General features: G+C 42.8%; 1 pseudogene; it reads left to right on the forward strand.

Annotated features, from left to right (window-relative positions):
* The window catches only part of LOC102905757 (DNA-directed RNA polymerase I subunit RPA49 pseudogene), a 53,204-nt pseudogene extending 37,878 nt beyond the window's left edge, over positions 1–15,326 (forward strand).
* Positions 15,327–20,282: the final 4,956 nt, after the last annotated feature.

Raw genomic sequence — 20,282 nt, forward strand, 5'->3', positions numbered from 1 at the left:
CTCCAGTGACATACCTCCTCCAACAAGGCCACAAACCCTAATGCTTACCAATGAGTTCCACTAACTGGGGACTAAACATTCAAATATATGAGCCTGTAGGGGCCATTCTCAATTAAATCAGCACAAATATTGCACATTGACTCATTTGTTTGAACATTTGGTCCCTGGGTGATGGAGCCATTTGGGGAGGTTATGGAAAGTTTAGGAGGTGGAGCCATGCTGGAAGATGTCACTGGGGGTGGGCATTAAGAGTTTAGCGTCTCACCTCACTACCTGTTTTTTTTTTTTTTTTTTTGTCAGCTTCCTGTGTGTGGATAAGCCATGCTGTTGCCATGGCTTCCCAGCCATGATAGACTGACTTTCTTGTTCCGGAACCATAAGCCAAAACAAAGCCTTTCTTTCCTGAGTCGCCTTTGATCACGGTACTTTCTCACAGAAACAGAAAAGTTGCTGACAGGAAAGCATGGTGATGGTCAGTTTAAACTGTCAATGTGACACAATCTAGGATAACCAGAGAAATCATTCTCAGGCGGAATTGTCTACATTAAGTTGACCCGTGAGGACTCCTGTTGGGAAACTGTCTTGATGGTATTAATTGAGGTGAGAAGACCTGCCCACTGTGGGCAGCCCCACTCCCTGTGTTTGGGTCCTGCACTCTATACTTATGGGACTGAGCACAAGTAGGCACGCATTAGTTCACTGATCTCCGCTCTTATCTGTGTAATGTAAAATGACTAGCTACTTCAAGCTCCTGCCACCTCCGGTTCCCTGCTGTGATGGACTGCATCCTGGAACTGTAAGCCAAATAAACCTTGTCTCCTTCAAGGTGCTTTTGTCACAGCAGCAGGAATTGGAAGTAAGACAAGTGCTACGCTGGCTTCAGATGGGAAATTCACTTAGGCGGTTCAGAAAAGTTCTCTGTAAAAGAATTGCAACTTTCCTGGAAGTGTGAGATTGTTTCAAAATTAAAGGGAAAAATTAAGTTATCAGATCCTGTCTACACATGAACAGAGCTCTGAGATGCTTGAATTCCCAAGTCAGAGTGTGACAGCATCAAGGCACTGCAATTCTTGCTTTATTGACTTTTAATACATGGCAGTGTCACAGTCCTGGAGGGCTATGAGAGAGGAAGGTAAGTACTTCCATCAAGAGACAAGCAAGTGTAGGTCTAAAATGCCATTGTATTCAGTAGTTGTGTGCCCTGACTGCAGGATGGAATGAGCTCCAGCTCCATTTTCCTCATCTAGAAGTTATTTAAAGAAACGCCCACTGCTGATGTCCCATGGTTTTACACTGGCAAAGGGAAAGAATACCAGCCAAGAGGTTTGCATGGAAGGGCTGAGAAGACGTCTGTTTTCATTATGTTTCTGCCATGTTCATAAGACTCAGAAGCTGGTATGTTACCTGGCAGTGTGTCTTCTTTTATTGAAAGCTACGAGTGGTCTGAGGGTGGGATTTGGGTTAAATTATTCATTATGACAGAAATAATTATCTTCATACATGAGCTAGAAGCCCAAATGCCTTTTAGGAAGTCAACTTGAGAAATGTTCCCCAGTGATGAAGGATGTAATAAGATATGTCTCAGGCCCCCTTCTTGTGCTTTGATTTCCTCAACACTGGCAAAAAGTGCCCCGTGCTGACAAATGTCTGATTAACAAAATTAAGAAGAGATTTGGCGGTAGACTTAATCCCTCTCCAGGGTTTTTCGGTTACTGGATTTCTAGGTTGATTATCTTTTCAGGTCAGACCTCCATTCCTCCTTTTTTACATTTATCATTTGTGGCTGAGAAAATGCACTGGTCTTTGCCAGTCTGAGATTGGTGCAGAATCTGTTTCCTCCACCGGTGATTCTGTTACACTAACAATTACGATCCCATTCATCTCAAGGCCACTGGTGATGCCTTGTCTCCTTTTCCTGCATTGTTTCACATTTTGCTTCAAGACAGAAACACACGCCATTGCAAGGAAAAAGGAAGTAGAGGCTGGGGGATGATTCATTGTCTGTGCAAGCATGAAGACCGGGGATCAGATCTTCAGTACCCACATAAATGTCAGGTAAGTGTGGCGGTCCACCTGTAATCCCAGCATGTGGAAAGCAAGAGATCCCCAGAGCAAGCTGCTGGCTAACTAGTCAAATTGGCAAGCTCTGTGTTCCCGTAAGAGAACCCACCTCAATATCTAAGGTAGAAACAGATCAGAGAACAGCCTTGTAGTCGATTTCTGACCTCTACACATGCGTGTACACACATGCACACTCCCCCAAAAAGAATGCATCCACACATCTGCAAACATGCATCACAGAGAAAAAGTGCCCTGTATGTTTTAAGTCATAGTGCATGACTTGACTAGATCCTTGGGGGATCTTGTTTTTCTATGTGTAGTCCTGGCTGTTCTGGAACTCACTCTTAGGACAGTTGGACTCAAACTCAGAGATCCACCTGCCTCTGCATACTGAGTGCTGGAATTAAAGGCATGAGCCGCCACCACCCCCTTGGGGGTCTTTCCATTGCTGATTGAGAGTTTGTTGTTGCATATTTTGGGGATTAGGCCCATAGAGGTCTCTGAGAGTATAGTAGGAAGCAATCAGTCCATAAGTTATACAAAGTTGTAGTGAGAACATTGGAATCCTTAGTCATTATTGATGTCATTTGTTGTTGAATTTTTGAAGGAACTGAGAGATTCTGCATTCCTAAATGCCTTTGCCTAAGTCACAGAGCTAAGAAGTGGTTAGAACTGAAGCTTGGGCACTAAGGCTGGTGGCATAGGCCTATTCTCCCAACTACTTAGATGACTAAGGCAGGGGGATAGCAAGCTCTACACCTACCTGGGCTACAGAGTGAGTTCAAGACCAACCTGGCAAAGCAGTGCATCTCTGTTTCCAAATGGAAGTAAAGTTAGAGCCGGATACAGCTCAATAAAATACTTCAATTTTAATATTTGGAATCTGAAACACTCATCATTGATCTGAATATTTATTAAGGATTTCACTACCACCGGGCAGTGGTGGTGCATGCCTTTAATCCCAGCACTCAGGAGGCAGAGCCAGACTGCTCTCTGTGAGTTCAAGGCCAGCCTGGTCTACAGAGCGAGATCAGGACAGGCACCAAAACTGCACAGAGAAACCCTGTCTCGAAAAAAACCAAGAAAAAATAATTTTACTACTCTAGATATTAGATTGAGAAAGTCTTGGCTTAGCAAGAATCAGCTGTTGTTATCTCTACCTGTAGCTACCATGATTCTTTTAAAAATGTTTTTAGATTTATTTATTATATACATGTTTTTTTCACATCTCTGTGCCATGTATGTACATGATATTTCTGGAAGTCAGAAAAGGGCATCAGATTTCCTAGAATTGAAGCTATGGACAGTGTGAGACATTATGTGGGTGCTGTGGAACTGAACGTGGTTCTTAGCAAGAACAAGTATTCTTAACCATAGAGACATCTCTCCAATTCCATTATGATTCTTTGAGAGAATTTCTTTTCCTTTTCTCTTTCTTTCTTTCTTTCTTTCTTTCTTTCTTTCTTTCTTTCTTTCTTTCTTTCTTTCTTTTTCTTCTTCTTCTTCTCCTCCTCCTCCTCCTCCTCCTCCTCCTCCTCCTCCTCCTCCTCCTCCTCCTTCTTCTTCGACAGAATTTCTCAGTGTAGCCCTGGCTGTCTTGGAACTGGATCTGTAGACCAGGCTGGCTCCAACTAGCAGAGATCTGTGGTGGTATTGTGTTCCCCGAAATATTGTGCATGCTAATAAACTTATCTGGGGTCACAGAACAGAAACAGCCACAATATTAAACATATAGGATAGGCAGTGGTAGCACACACCTTTAATCCTAGCATTCCAGAGGCAGAAATCCATCTGGATCTGTGTGTGTGTGTGTGTGTGTGTGTGTGTGTGTGTGCATATGCTTATGTGTATGTGTATATATGTGTGTGGATATATATGGTATTTATTTAAAACAAAATTTTATTCAGTTTTAGAACAAAATTACATTATTTACGGAAAAATGGATGCAGCTGGACATTATCATATTAAGTGAATTAAGTCAAACTCAGAAAGTCAAATATAATGTTTTTTCTCAGTTGTGGATCCTAGATTTATATGTAAATATATAGGTGTGTATACATATACAGACATATGTATGTATACATATGTATATAAAATCATGTGTAGAAGTGAAACTGTGTGGTGGAATAAAATAGTACTAGGAGGAGAAAGATCATAGGAAAAGAGCAGCTCAATAAGAAGTGGAACATGCTCAAAAGACATTGTAGAGTTGCGTGAACATGTCCTTATGTGACCCAGTTCTACAGTCAAAGGATATATGCCAATAAAACAGTGCAGACACAATTATACTTGTATGTTGTATGAGCTTGTGTTTCCATTTCATACGTGGGAGCCAGCTCCCAACTGCCTCTTCCAAACCCAGGAATTCTTGAAAGGCAGCCATGTATCAATGAGGCCAGCATGAGGTGGGAGAGAGCACTTCATCTTCGTCTCAGCCAACAGGAAACACATCATTGGCTCTGTAAAGTCTGCGTTTGACTGCAGGTCCTATAGCAGTGAGGCATATATTCTGGTTCATAGAAACACCAAGTCCTTTAGTGAAAAACACAGGATTAGGTTAATATGATCTTTGTCGCCCATCGCCCAGTGCTTTGTAGTGCTCTTGATTAAAGAAAGATCATGCAATAGCCATATGCCTCCTTCATTTGCATTTACTTCAGAAGGAATGGCCCAAATGAAGCTAAACAGGCATTGAAATATAAGCAAAAGATTTTCTTTTGCTTTCATTAAACATGAACATGAAACAACTTGCCAAAAATTTGCACAACATTATTTAGAAAGTGAATTTGGCATGAATAATTTCCAAACTGATCATGCTAATTGTGCTTCCTCTGAACAAAGAAATGTAATAATCTCTGTCCCCCGTGCATCAGTCCCCACTGGTGCTTTAAGTTATTCCTGCGTTGGAGTGTTGAGTGGTGCATATTTTATCCACATGTGGTTTTCCACCCCACCTCTCAGAAGAGGAAAAAGAGACTGGTTTTCACATGTCATCCTATGATATTTACTTTCCTTGTTATCAATTTTCAGGTGAAATGTTAAGTGTTTCAGAGCTAAGATCTAGATTCCCAGCAGTATCCCTGGAGCCAAGTTCAGTGTCTGACATGGATGATCTACTCAATGACAGTTGAACAGACTGTTAAATGAATATAGTATTAAACTGACTCCTAATGACTTATTGCTCTACCCACAGAATAGTGCACTCCTCGACCCTCATCAGAGAAGCTTCTTTTCTCAGTCAAAGGCAATGAATGCAAAGTAACAAGGAGGGCTGGGGGAGGGGAAAGCACCTGAATCTCACTCACTATGAAGGGGAAATAGAATTGCTATCACAGGTGGGCAAGGGAGGGGTCTGGAGAGGGTGAGCATGGGAGCAGGAGGGATCAGGTTGGGGGCAGGACGGAGGGAGAGAGTACTGGGAGAAATAACTGGAATTGGGGGGCATCTCAGAGACAAGCTAGAAATCTAGTGCAATGGACACCCTCAGGAACCTATGAGGGTGAGCCTAGCTAAGATTCTTAGCAATTGGGGATACGGAGCCTAAACTGGCCATCTCCTGTAACCAGATAAGACTTCGAGTAGAGGGATTGGGACCCCAACCCACCCACCTAACCTTTGACCTACAATTTGCCCTGCCTGAAAATATGCTAGGGCAAAGGTGATGCAGAAATTGTGGGAATGGCCAACCAATGATTGGTCCAGCTTGAGACCCATACCATGAGAGGGAGCCCATCCCTGACACTGACTGGTGGGCCAGGACCCAAAGACTGGACAGCCTAGAAACCTAGGATAGAACCAAACATGACTGGCAAAAAAATCAGTCAATGGAATGATTCCTAATGTTAATCTGCTGTACTCATAACTGTTGCCTAGTCCAATTGCCATCAGAGAGGCTTCACCCAGCAACAGATGGAAACAGATGCAGAAACCCACAGCCAAACGTTAAGTGGACCCCAGAGAATCCTGTGGAAGAGGAGGAGGAAGAATTGTGAGAGCCAGAGGGGCCAAGGACACCACAAGAAAACCACAGAATCAACTAACCTGGGCTCATAGGGACTCACAGAGACTGAACTGCCAACCAGAGAGCTTGCATGTGATTGACCTATGTCCACTGAACACGTTACAGTCATGTAGCTTGATCTTCTTGTGGGACTCCTAAGACTGGGAGCAGGGGGTGTCTCTGACTCTGTTATCTGCTTTTGGGACCTTTTCCTCCTACTGCATTGCCTCACCCAGCCTGAATAGGAGAGGAGGTGCCTAGTCTTACTGCAACTTGACATACCATGGCTTACTGATATACATGAAAGGCATGTCCTTTTTTTGAAGAGAAAGGAGGAGTAATAGATTTGGGGGAGAAGAGGGGAAGTTTGTGGGGAGGGACTCGGAAGAGAAGAAGGAGTGAGGAGAAACTGTGATTGGGCTGGGGAGAATTAATTAATTACTAAAAATAAAATTAAAAAAGAAAAAAGAGGATACAAAGTTGGGTAGGTAGGGAAGGAGACTGGATCTGAGAAGAGGTGGGGGATGTGTGTGAATATGATTAAAATGCATTGAATATAATTCTCAAAGAACTAATTATTTTAAAGGGAGAGAGACAGACAGACAGAGAGGCAGAGAGGTGGAGAGACAGAGACAGAGAGAGAAAGAAGGAAGAAAGGAAGTAGGAGGAGAAGGAGATACAGGGTATAATTTTGTAAGAGAGCAAGCATCCGACTTAGCCTTAACTTTCAACTTGAAACAGCTTAGAGTCACCTGAAAAGGGAGACTCAAGTGGGAGATTACCCAGGTCAGGTTGGCTTGTGAGCATATATATAGGGTATTGCCTCAGTTGTTAATTGAGATAGCAGGACCTAGCCCACTGTGAGCAGCACCATTCCCTGGGCAGGTGATCCTGGGCTGTATGAGATGTCTGGCTATTCATGAACCTGTGAGTGAGCCATCAAGAAGAATTCCTGCATGGTTTTTACTGTACTTCTTGACTGTGAGTCACTTTTCTGGTTAGAGGCATTGTTTCATGGAATAGCAGGTTGGCTTGTTTTCAACTTCCTGTCTTCTGTTCCTGTAATGATTCCCTAAGTGATGTACTATACCCTGGATGAATAAGCCACGTGAATCCTTTCCTCCTCTCAGGTCCTTTTGTCCAGAGTGTTCTATCATAACAAAAGAGGTGAAACTAGCACAGTGAGATACTCTTGTTCCAGTCTCAATATCAATATTCCTGTGTATCGATCAGGTTAGATGAACATTCTGCTCAGATGGGGTAAGTGAGAGGTCAGTGGAGGCCAGTTGAGAAAGAGCTTTAGAGACTTGGGGTTCCTGCAGGAGCAGGTGCTCCTTGACACGTGGTATATTTCTATTTCTTCTCCAGGACACAAAAGGATGTTTCACATTGCCTTATAATTTCTTCCTAGTCTACTAAAAGTATAAATGGCTTGCATGAAATTTTTTATTGGTTGTAATCACTAGAAAAATGCTTATGAGTTTTAAACTGATAATATTTATGGTTTAACAATGTAACCAAATTAAGGATCTTTTCTATTCAATCAAGTTTATGTCTAATAATATAATAAGAGATGTTCCAAATAAAATGCATTTATGAGGCAAAGAAATGCATTTAATACACATTCCAAAAGGCTCCTGAAATTTAAATGGAAATTAGCATCAACCTGTAACTGTACTACATGCCAATATACACACACTAGTGGCAGAATGTGTTCTAAAAACAGGATGTTAAAAGGATCCCCCTAGGAAGGGGAAATAGATAAGATTGGAGTAAATTGGGAACGTAGTGGGAGAGATAAGGGGAGGGGGAAAGAGAACTTGAGAGAATAAGATGGTTGAGCTGGGGGAGGGACAGAGTGGGAGAGGAAGGAAAGAGATATCTTGATAGAGGGAACCATTATGGGCATAGGGAGAAACCTGGTGCTAGGGAGATTCCCAGCAATCCACAAAGATGACCCCAGCTAAGACTCCTAGCAATAGTGGAGAGGGTGCCTGAACTGGCCTTCTCCTGTAATCAGATTGGTGACTACCCTAATTGTCATCATAGAACCTTCATCCAGTAACTGATGGAAGCAGATGCAGAGATCCACAGCTAAGCACTGGGCAAAGCTCCAGGAGTCCAGTTGAACAGAGGGAGGAGGAATTATATGAGCAAAGGGGTCAAGATCATGATGGGGAAACCCACAGAGACAGCTGACCAGAGCTAGTTGGAGCTCACAGACTCTGGATGACAGCTGAGGAACCTGCATGGAACCAAACAAGGTCCTTTGAATGTGAGTGACAGTTGTGTGGCTTGTGCAGTTTGTAAGGGTCACTGGCAATGGGACCAGGATTTATCCCTTGTGCAAGCACTTGTTTTTTTGGAGCCCATTCCCTGTGAAGGGATACCTTGCTCAGCCTTGATGCAGGGGGGGAGGGGCTTGGTCCTGCCTCAACTTGATATGCCAGACTTTGTTGACTTCCCATGGGAGGCCATACCTTCTCTGAGAAGTGGATGGTGTGTGGGGGGGGGGGGATGGAGGAAGGTGAGGGGTGGGCAGAAGGAGGGGTGGGAGGGGGAACTGTGGTTGGTATGTTAAAAGAAAAAACACCATATATATATATATATATATATATATGTATATATATGTATACAAAAACACCTTTAATATATATATGTATGTACACACACACACACACACACACACACACACACACACACACATATATATATATATATAATGGCGGAGGGCCAGTGGAATGGCTCAGTGGGCTCAAGGACCAAGAAGCCTGATGACCTGTGTTCAGTCCCTGGTACCCACACAGTAGAAGGAAAGAATTGACACCTGCAAACTGCTCCTTAGTCACCTGTGTGCCCACATACTGACACATGTACAGAAACTAAATAGATGTAAGTAAAATATTTTCAAAATGCAACGGTATGTCTCCAAATTTTTCAACAAACAGGAAATGTGTTTGGTTATTTAGTAATGGTACAGCAATCTTGAGACTAGGAAGTCTGTCTGCTTTGTTTTGTCTTGACTAAGAAACAATTAGCTGCCTCATTACATCTTCCTGGCATGTGGGTTCTTCCGATGAGAATTCTAGATGGCTTAGATATGAAGTCTCCCACCTCCTCAATAAATAAAAGCACCATGTTGAGGTCATGGTACTTGTGATGGCTATTCTTGGTTGTCAACTTGACGATGTCTGGAATTAACTGAAATCCAAGTGACTAGATACGATTGTAGGAATTTTTCTTGATTGGATTATTTGAAGCAGGAAGACCCACCCTAAATTCAGACCTTTTGAAACAGGAAGATTGACCTTTAAATCTGGGCCACACCTTCTAGTGGCAGCCTATATCCATGGTGTGGAAAACCCTAGTGTCCCCTGGATTGACTTACAAGCAATGTTTCCTACTCAATGATAGATAGAAATGTTTTGTTTGCAAAAGGCTGAAAGGGATAAAGGTGTCTAAATGCTGCCATCCTGAGAGCCAGGCAATGACTATAAGGAAGACCCCAGAGCCAAAAACTCATCTTTCTGTCACTTATGTCCACATACATTTAACAGCTCTTTCTGGTTTGTGTGTAAGAAGAACAGAGGTGGTTGTTAGAATTGCTCTATGCATTACTGAAGAGCCAAATACCTTACTATGTGGGTTCAGGGAGTCAAGGTATCTTGACAAGAAAGACGGAGTGGATATGTGCTGGAAGTGGCCCTCCCTAGAGTCAATGAAGGAAATGTCCACCATCCTGTAAGCTTTTCCAAACACGGCAGACCTCTTTGGACTGTGTTTAATCACCATTTTGCTCTTTCTAATTAGCAATATATTTGTAAGAAAGGCAACTCAGCAACTTCTTAAAACTCTGTAGGTGGCTATTTTAAAGAGAGCTTTTCATTCTGCTGTGAAGAAAGAGGGATTCCCCAAGGTGTCCTTAAAACATGCTATTCTCTTATCGCAGGGGACAAAGAGAAACAGGCAAATCCTAGTGTTCATCTCTAAAATTGCTCTGGTTTAGTTCAACATGAGGGCTAATCTCCCCAGCAGGACACCCACACATGATAAAGACCTTTTATCGGCAGAAAGGAAACAGTAAGCACCAAAGACTAATCAAAATGGGTCTTTTCTGCAGGGAATACCGGTTTAGAAGAAAACACTCGGCGTTGCTTAGCACTTGTGCAATTAGCTACACAATGCCGAGTGTTGTGGGCTAGTGAGGATCACAAAATAAATAATATCCCAAGTCTCCACTTGGAAAAGTTAGTGTGCACAGCATCCTTTTTGTGCATAGGGTGAAGATCACTAGTGTGGGAACAGTAACTGGGTCTTACTTTTGACATCAGGTGGGTGAGTTTTTCACACTAGTAGTGTACTGTTGTCCTGGTTACTTCTCTGGTCATTATTTTGAAACTATAACCTGCTGATCTCTGAACGTTCCTTCCTGTTTCTGAGGTCCCCTGTTGGTAAGGAATCAAGTGTACAACCCAGTTCTTAGGCTAGTGCTTGAAGAAGCATTGGTCAGGCTGGGGAGGTGGCTCAGATGGCAAAGTGCTGGGTATGCAAGCATGCAGACCTGCTTTTCTTCCCCTAGAATCTAAAGAAAAATACAAAAGCCATTTAAAGCAACATACCCCGGTCATCTCATCACAAGTGAAAACTAAGTCAAAGATATCCCCTAGGACTTGCTGGGTAGCCAGTCTAGGTGAATCCACAAAGCTCCAGGGTCAGGCTCAAAACATAAGATGATGAGCAATTGAGGAACACACACTGACTTCTGGCTTTGACATGCATGCGCACACAGGTGCTCACACAGAAACATGCATACACAGACACAAACACACAGGAGACATTGGTCATCTGCATGTTTCAGATGATGAAAAGAAGAGGCCAACTTCCCGTGGGATGCATTATTCCTTTGGATGGTAAGAAGCCTCAGATGAATCCCACAGCAGCTACTTCTGAGAGACCTCATTAATTAATGCCAGGCAAAGCAGAGGAGCAAAGAGCACATAGCTCTAGTTTATAGCTCATCAAACAAATGCCAGCTTCACCTGTTACACAGTGGGAGACAAACTGCTAGGCGCTGTAAGCAATCTATGGCTGCTGTGTACTGTGCACTTCCACCAGAGCTAAAACAGAAGGCCGGCATGGCTTGGAGTCAGCATGGACAGAGTGGAGTGAGCAGTCAGGTCTGGTTTCAAACCCTAACTGTGTTGTAAGGAAACACAGTCAGTTCTGTCTGTCAGCCTTGGTTGCCATAATATGATATCATTATTTGTTATCATCGCATACTTCTCTAGGAAGATGAAAAAGTAATTTCTAACTCAGAAATCATGCATTAATTGAAAACTCTAGCAAAAAGCTTTTCATTATTAGTTTTATTATTGTGATCTTCATTTAGCACTCTGATGAGTGGAATTGGGCTATTCTAAAAATATTTTCTGTTTTATGATGCTTTGAATCTTGTAGATTGTGCTTCTAGGGTTAGTTAATTTCCAGAGATAATGAGACTAGTCTGTAAATGAACATTTGATATGCAATCACTAACCAATAGCCATTGCAGAGTCCTGCTCAGAGCAGGTATGTCAACTGTTACAGTGTGCTGGGTCTTTAAAGGCTACCCTCACACCAGTTATAAACATGGCACAATGGCACATATGAATGAGAAGCCCTAATGACACCCAGTTTTTTTTGTATACTAACTAAAAAGGTTAAAAGGGCAAATAAACACTAATTAAATACCCCCCCTCCCCAGAGCTAATGCTCAACCAAGTTGGAGATCCACTGGTGTGGGCCTTCCATGAAGTTTAACTTATCATACTAAATAATCGTTAAAGGAGCCATTCTGTGAGGGGGAATTTTTTGAGAAACACAAGCAGTTATACAAAATTCCAGAGCCTATCAACTACCCCCTGTTGGTATAAAAGGCATATATTTACTATACTCTTAAAATGAAGAGGGAGGGTCACATTTCCTCATATATGTGCTTAGGAAACCACCACATGGGTTAAGGTTAAGCAAGATGGTGGCACAGGAGAGGATGGGCTTAGGGTTATCACCTGGGTGTGAACACTTTTGATGATAGAATCAAGTTAGGTGATATATAACTCCGAGTCTTGTATCAGGCTCTGGAGATGACAGAGGCAGTTTGGATAATCATTTGACTCATAAGGGGAAACATTAATTGTATCTTCTTCACCAGTTGCCAAGTGCTACAGCTTCTTCGGAAAAAAAAAAAAAAAACAGTATTCCCCCAGGAGAACACGTTTCAACTTAATATATGGTAATGTGCTACACGGCTTTATTAATCTAGAGGCAGGATGGATCTGGAAGCAGGAATCAGAGGGCTGGGAAAATGGCTTCCGGCTATTCATGGCCAGCTGTGTGCTGCAGGCAGGACCCTTCTCTGTCTGTTTTTTGCCTTACCTCCCTAATCATGGACATAGAGGAAGTACATATTCCCCACGGGCATACATTATAACAGTGAATGAGAACGCATTTGGAGAGATTCGAGTTCTTGGAGAGCATTATCCTAACACACATGCACATACACATAGAAACACTTTATTTCTCTTTGGATGTTACCAATCTAACAAACAGGGAAAGTGTTAAGTCAAAAAATGTGTAATTCTACTCCTCCTATTATCCTTGAGATCAAAGCCATTTCTCCCACCCAGAGCTGCGTGAATGTTACTGTGAATGTTTCTGACAGCTTGCAGTTGGGAAGGGGGCTTTGTGTTTCCCACAGCTGGTGAACTCACACTCCGAGTGTTTCATGGGAGTGACTCCATGTGGGGCTCAGGGAAGGCCTCAGACAGTTTTCAAATGGACCCCATCAAATCCCCGTTGTGTATCCTCTTCCCTGAAAATTGCTTTGGTGTTTAATTGTTGAAACCATGTGTGTTTTAAGGGAAATTGATTCCATATGTTTGTGAATTATTTGGACTGAGCTCATCACATTGCTGTTTTGTAAGTGCCATTCACTGTCCGGGAAGAATCCCCCAGTGCCTCTTCATACACCGTCCCGTGCTTGTCAACATCTTCTAAGCAGGAAGCTTTCTCAGTGTTAAAAAACCCACTACCCAGACTCTAGAGGCCACTTCCTTCTTCATCATAACTGCTTCAGCTAAGAGGAAAAAAAAAAACAAAAACTTAACCTGCTTCGGAGCTAGGGAGATGTTTCAGTAGGTGAAGTATGAGGACCTGAGTTCAGATCTCCAGCAATAACATAGGAAGCTGAGTATACTGGCATCTATCTGTAACCCCACCCCTCAGCAGGCAGGTAGAGACAAGCATATCCCCGTAACCCATTGCCAGTCACCCTACCCAGTAGCTGAGGACTAAGCTGAGTGAGTCTATCTTACAAAACGAGATGGACATACCAGACTTCTCTGGGTGCATAGGTACACACGATGACGTGCATAAACACTCTTTAGCCTTCTTGTATGGGAGTCAGACAAGAAGATATCTTACTGAAGGTTTCTCAAAATGTCTCCCATGGAAACAGCAGCATGAAAACGTAATTAGTTTAATAATTAATTAATTAATAAGTCTCTTTCACTGATTTCTTAAGATCTTAAATAATAATAATAATAATAATAATAATAATAATAATAATAATAATAAAAACACGAGGTTTTCCTAGATTCATTCACTCAGCAAACATGGAATGAATGTCCACAGTGTGTCAGGGAACACTTTAAGGCTCTAGGAATGTCACTATGACAAGATTGTCAGTTCTCATGAAGCACATACTCTCTAGGGCATCTCTCAAGACTCATTCTAATTATGAAAACCAGTGTTCTGGTGTGTGCATCTGCGTGTGAGCTGGCGAGTTCAAGGCTACCCCAGCGTCTGCCATGCTGGACGGACAGACTGAAGACATGGAGACAGAGGTGCAACAGAGTGCAAGGTGGCTGTACTGTGGGGAGCCTGACAACAGGCAGAAAGCTGTGCTGGTCCAGTTCTCCGATGGGAAGCTCCAGAATCCAGGCAACATGCGCTTCACCTTGCACGACAGCACCGACTTGGTAAACCCCAGGCTGAAGAATCAGCAGATACTGGCAGCTGAAACAGACAGGCTCTCCTATGTTGGGAACAATTTGGGGACTGGTACCCTCAAATGTAGCACTCTTTGCAGACACTTTGTGGGAATTCTTAATCAGAACTCTGGCCAGACGGAAGTATATGATGCTGAGTTGTTCACCATGCAGCCACTCTTTGCTGAAGACGCTATTGAGTATGAGCCTCCTCTAAGAATCAGACCAAGCCTTTCCGGGAAAAGTTGGACTCTTGCATTGGAGTCTTTGGAAGCACCGAGCAGAAGCAGTCCCTGAACTCCAGGAGAATGAACCAAGTTGGCAGTGAATCTTTGAATCTCACAGTAACTAAAGCCACAGAGAACATCATTGATACAAAGGGTGTGAAAGCTCTGGTCAGTGACGCCATGCAGGATGACTTGCAGGATGATTTCCTCTACCTCCCTCCCTGCTATGCTGATGCAACCAAGCCTGAAGATGTGTACAGATTCCAAGACATTCTGTCCCCGGCTAAGTATGATGCTCTTGAGAGCCCATCCGGAGTGTTCAGAAAGGTTACATCAGAACATACTGAAGATGGTTGAAGAGAACAGCCACTGGCCCTTCGTCACAGAAATGCTGAAGTCTCTGCCATCAGAGGAGGAGGGTTGAGACCCGCAGGCCCCGAGCATCTGGTTCCTAGAAGCCCTCATCAGATTTCGAGCTCAGACAATGGTAAAGGGGAAAAGTGCCCTGGGACCTGGGATCCCCCATATCATCAACACCAAGCTGCTGAAGCACTTCACCTGCCTGACTTACAACAATGGCAGTTTACGGAACTTAATTTCAAGTTCTATGAAGGCCAAGATCACTTCGTATGCAATCGTGCTTGCCTTGCACACAAATGACTTCCAGATAAACCTGACAGTGTTGCAGAGGGACCTGAAACTCAGTGAGAAAAGGATGATTGAGATAGCAAAGGCCATGAGGCTGAAGATCTCCAAAAGAAAGGTGACCCTGGCAGATGGCAGGGAAGAGGATCACAGACTGGGCACTCTGTCTGTCCCCCTGCCTCAGGTCCAGACCTCAGACCGCTCCAAGAGGAAGAAGATGAGCTAGGTGTTTCCAGACGGGCTGTTCTGGCTACTCCCATTTTTGTTTTTTGAGAAAGGAAGCAGACTGGATGTTATGGGACGTATCTATAACCCAAGTACTCAAGAGACCGAGGCAGGAGGATTATGGAGCCTGGGTCTTTCTGGAACTCTGCTGTGATCTACCCCTCCAAGGCCTTACACATGGTTATCATACCTGAAGCTAGCATCCCAGTTATACCTCTATTGCAGAAATAAAAGCGATGGCCCAGGTTTGAAAAAAAAGAAAAGAAAAGAAAAGAAAAAAGAAAAGAAAACCAGCGTTCCTCACGTTACTCTGTGGACAATGCTAGTCTGTATGAGCAGAAAATATGAACTCAACTCATGAGAAACCAAGCATGTGCTAAACCATAATGCCATGCTGCAACTGTCTATGGATGCATTCTAGGTATCTGAGGAGAGAGAGGAGAAGCAAACCAGAGCTGCCCAAGCCCAGATAAGTTCTGGTAAGTACTTTGAGGAAACTAAAGCAGGATAGCATAGGTAGAATGAGGACTGGTTTTCTGTTTCAACCAAGGAAGTGACATTTGAGAGGCAGTAACTATATGGAGGAGTAAAGGAGCCCCTGGGAAGATGGGAAGGCCATGGGAATGGTATTCCTTTGGCAAGTTAGTGTATGCAAACTTAATCATGGTTAAAGATTGTACTCCAAAAGACTGAGTGATAGCTGCTAGAAAAATCGGAAGGTTAGAACCAGTAGATATGGAGAATGGACCATTTTTAAAGTTTACAAACTCAGAGCACATACATCAGATGGGATGAGCTGAGATGCAGAGGGACAGGCTCCTGGGAGACTTGGGGGAGACCTCAGACAGTTGGAGTGTTTGCTTGGTCACTCCTTACTCAGACTTTGTTGGTTTGTGATGAGGAGGTTAAGAATGTGTAACCAGGACTTGTGTGCATGAACTTATAGATGTCCTACACATTGAGGACAATCGTTCATCTGTCCAGACTCTTCCCTAGTCCTGCCTGGCATCCCTGTGCCTCCTACCTCAAGATGTCCAAGTCCACCTTCTGCTTAAGGTCTGTGTGGTGGTTTGAATAAGAATGGCCTCCATAGAGTCATATATTTGAATGCTTAGTCACTGGAGAGTAGAGCTGTTTGAATGGATTAGAAGGACTAGGAAGTGTGACCTGGTGGGAGTAGGTGTGGCCTTGTTAGAGAAAATGTGTCACGGGAGGAAATCTCAAAGTCCACACCAGGCCCAGACCCCCAGCCTCCTGCCTAGGGATCAGGATGTAGCTCTTAGCTACTGCTCCAGTGCGTTCATGCTCCAGCCATGCCCCTGCCATGCTGATAATGACGAACCCTCTGAAACTGTAAGCCAGCCAACAATTAAATTGTTTTGTAAGAGTTGACTTGGTCATGGTGTCCTTTCACAGAAAAAAAAATTACTAATACAACAAAGTAATGATTTCACTGAGTAAAGACAGTATGCTCAAATACAATAGTTCTTTTCAAGGATAATTAAAATGGAGATATTGTAAAGTCAGCAGATACTTCAAACTAGCTTCTAGTGTTGGTACCCTGGGGTCAATAGATGCTAAGGGAGGAATCATGCATGTTATAAAGCCATGCTAAGCCTGGGCTCAGCAGATCTTTAAAAGCTTCCCACTGATGCTTGACATATATATTATGTGTATGGATGTTTTGCCTGCATGTATGTATGTATGTGCACCATGTGTGTGGAGTGACTGCCCAGGTCAGAATGGGGCTTCAGATCACCTGGAATTGGAGTTATAATGATTGTGAGGCCCAGTGCGGATGCTGGGATGAAGACTGTGGAAGAGTAGCCAGTGTTCTTAATGGCTGACCCACCTCTCCAGCCCCTGATTTTGACTTCTGATTTCATTTTAGCCTGGGATTCTTTTGTGAACCTAAATCACTTGAAACATCCTCTCTATCTTTCCAGTCTTATCTTATTTTAAATAAAGATATTTTTTGTTTAACCTGAAAATGATCCTATTGCCCAGAAAACCCTCAGGAGACCATATAGAATCACCATAAAATAATTAAAATGTATGTTTTAATTTAGAAATATACCCTAAAATTGCTTGACAGGTGCTCTGTGGAGAGTCTTTTGTGTTAATGGACCAGTGAGGGTAGACTAGGGTTACCTAGAGCAGCACTGCCATGCCAGATGTCTGGACTCCACAGTCAATGCCACCATGTACCCCTGGGAAAGACTGTCCTGGTGAGTCTCAATTGTAGGAAACCCTGAAGCCAGCTTTTTAACTTTGTTAAAAATAATTACAATAAAAATAGATTTGTACTTGGCATCTTGAGATAGATGTGACATTCATCCAAATGTTTAAACACTAGCGAAAGGATGGTATCTGTTTGGCTTCAAAGTCTGGTACCCATTGGTGGACACAGTAGCCACTCAGTGCTAGTACGTAAGTATATGAATCAGCTTCAGTGAGGTGAGGTTTGAATTGAGTTTTACCAGACAAAGAGAATGTCACAAGTAGCATGAAGCAAAGAGAGCAAATCACATAGATGCAGTAGTAGCAGCCAACAGGAAAGATCAATGCTGACAATTGTAAAATTCCATCATGTGGGTCCCATCTATCATAATGAGTAGGAACACATGCTAATACAAATTCTGTCCATGCCACGTTTGAAGTGCAGGGCTTCCCCTCAACATGGCGCACTCAGCCCATCCAATCCAGTCATTTTCAATTCCTGTGAGAGTCAGAGCTAAAGAGTCAAAGGGAAATGCCAGCCTCCTGCCTCTCTGGACATGTCTACTAGTGAGCGACCTTTGACCTTTTATCTTGCCAAGAGCTGAGTTAGAAGAACTCAGTTCATCTTATCAATAGATCAGAAAAACCATACTCTAGGAAATACATGGGATGAGGCTGAGGAGATGACTCAGTCTATAAAGTGTTTGATGTACAAGCAGGTGGAGCTGAGTTCAAGCCCACATACCTATGTAAACAGCCTGACAGCATGCACATGCAATCCCAGACCTGGAGAGGTAGAGACAGAGGATCCCTAAGGCTCACTGGTCAGCCATCAGAGCCAAACTGGTCATATCCAGGTTTCAAAACAAAGCATGGAAAGTAATAGACATCACTGGAGATTGATCCCTGATCTTCACATGAGCAATCCTCCAACACATGCAATCATACTCACATATATGTACACACACATACACAAACATGTATACATGCAAACTCACAGAATGCAAACAGTGGAAAAGTAACAAGCACCAAGTTCAAACATGATAGAAAAATAGACCTATATTAGCAAATATGTAACTCTTATTTCTGGATGTGACTTGGAGCAAATTCCCATAATGAAATTGACCATGTGTCCAAGTTCAGTGACAATTCAGCAGGCAGGAGTCTTAGTTACCTGGAAGTTAATAGAGCTGATTTTAAACCTTTACATAACATGGATAGCACTAAAATCTGATAGACAGTAGATTTATCCGAATAATAAAATTGCAAGTGATTATAATTAACAATGAATAATAGCTACCATTAATAATTACAGTTATTACTAAATTAATTTTATCACTGTCCACCTCACAGTTACACTGAAATTTAAAATATAAGGTTCAATTTGAAGAGGCAACTAATAATGATAATAACAGTAAAATCCTGTCTTGAAGGATCTCATTATACTGAAGAGTAGATATCCCGCTGCTCAAATAATAGCCACCATATGCATATTAATATACAGCCATCCACTGTCTCTAATTTAGGTGCAGTCTAACATGAAGGTGCTAGATCTGAGTCCTACTACAAAATCCTAAAGGTTTTTTTTTTTTCTTGCTTTCAAAATAATCATTAAAACCTCATTTTGGTTTTACAAGAGAATCTATTGTAGTAAATTATTGTGATTACCTCCCCACAAGGAAAGAGGGAAGGAGGAAAGGAATAAAGGGAAAAGGAGGGAAGGAGGAAGAAAGAGAGGGAGGTAGAGAGGAAAGAAAGAGGGAGGGAAGGAGGGAGGGAGAGAGGGAGGGAGAAATGCAAACCCATATGTTAATCAACAGGTTAAATGTTAAATAATGGCAATGTGTTTGCTCTTTAGGCAAAGTATACCCATTTGATGCTTAATATTTTTTAATTTTTTTAAAATAAATTTTCGTATGCCGGGCGGTGGTGGCACACGCCTTTAATCCCAGCACTCGGGAGGCAGAGGCAGGCGGATCGCTGTGAGTTCGAGGCCAGCCTGGGCTACCAAGTGAGCTCCAGGAAAGGCGCAAAACTACGCAGAGAAACCCTGTCTCGAAAAAACCAAATAAATAAATAAATAAATAAATTTTCGTGGTGGTGGTAGCACATGCGTGCATGCTTGTGTGCATGCGTGTGTGTGTGTGTGTGTGTGTGTGTGTGTGTGTGTGTGTGTGTGTGCATGCCACGGTAAACATGTGGAGGTCGTAGGACAATCTGTATGAATCAGTACTCTCCTTCTACCCTGTGGGTTCTGAGGTTCAAACTCAGGTTGCCAGCCTTGGCATCAAGCACCCTTACCTGCTGAGCCATCACACAGGCCCATGGTGCTTAATCTTGATTGTCAAATTGATCAAGTTAACAGATGTAGGAAGTCAGTAAACCATACCTTTGCATGTGTCTATGAGAGTGTTTTCAGTGAAATGAATTAACTAATCTGCTAGTAGGGAAAGATGCTATGAATGTGAGGTGCACATCTCATTGGCTAGGAACCCAGATGAAATAAAAGAAGGTGAAGGAGAGAGTCTCACAACAGCCACGCCCCATTTCTGCTCACTGTCATGATTTGTATGATTCTGTCCCACCACACCTTCCTGCCACCATGGATCAAACACTCTGAAACCGTGGGACAGAATAAGTCTTTCCTTCCTTACATCGTGGTTCTCTCTGATATTTGGTCACAGTGATGAAAATTAACTAACGCACCTATGGAAAAGAATGGACTTCAATGAACCACACCACTATGTTTCTGTTTCTAAAGACGCCTATTATATGACTAACTGAAAAGTTAGAGTAAGTAGTCTGTGGTGTGCTGTCCTTGATTTATGTTGAAAATTAAGGAAGAAAATAGAATGAAGAATGTGAATAGGAAGAAGG

Source organism: Peromyscus maniculatus, chromosome 5 (assembly GCF_049852395.1).
Source record: "Peromyscus maniculatus bairdii isolate BWxNUB_F1_BW_parent chromosome 5, HU_Pman_BW_mat_3.1, whole genome shotgun sequence".
In the NCBI taxonomy this organism is placed as follows: domain Eukaryota; kingdom Metazoa; phylum Chordata; class Mammalia; order Rodentia; family Cricetidae; genus Peromyscus; species Peromyscus maniculatus.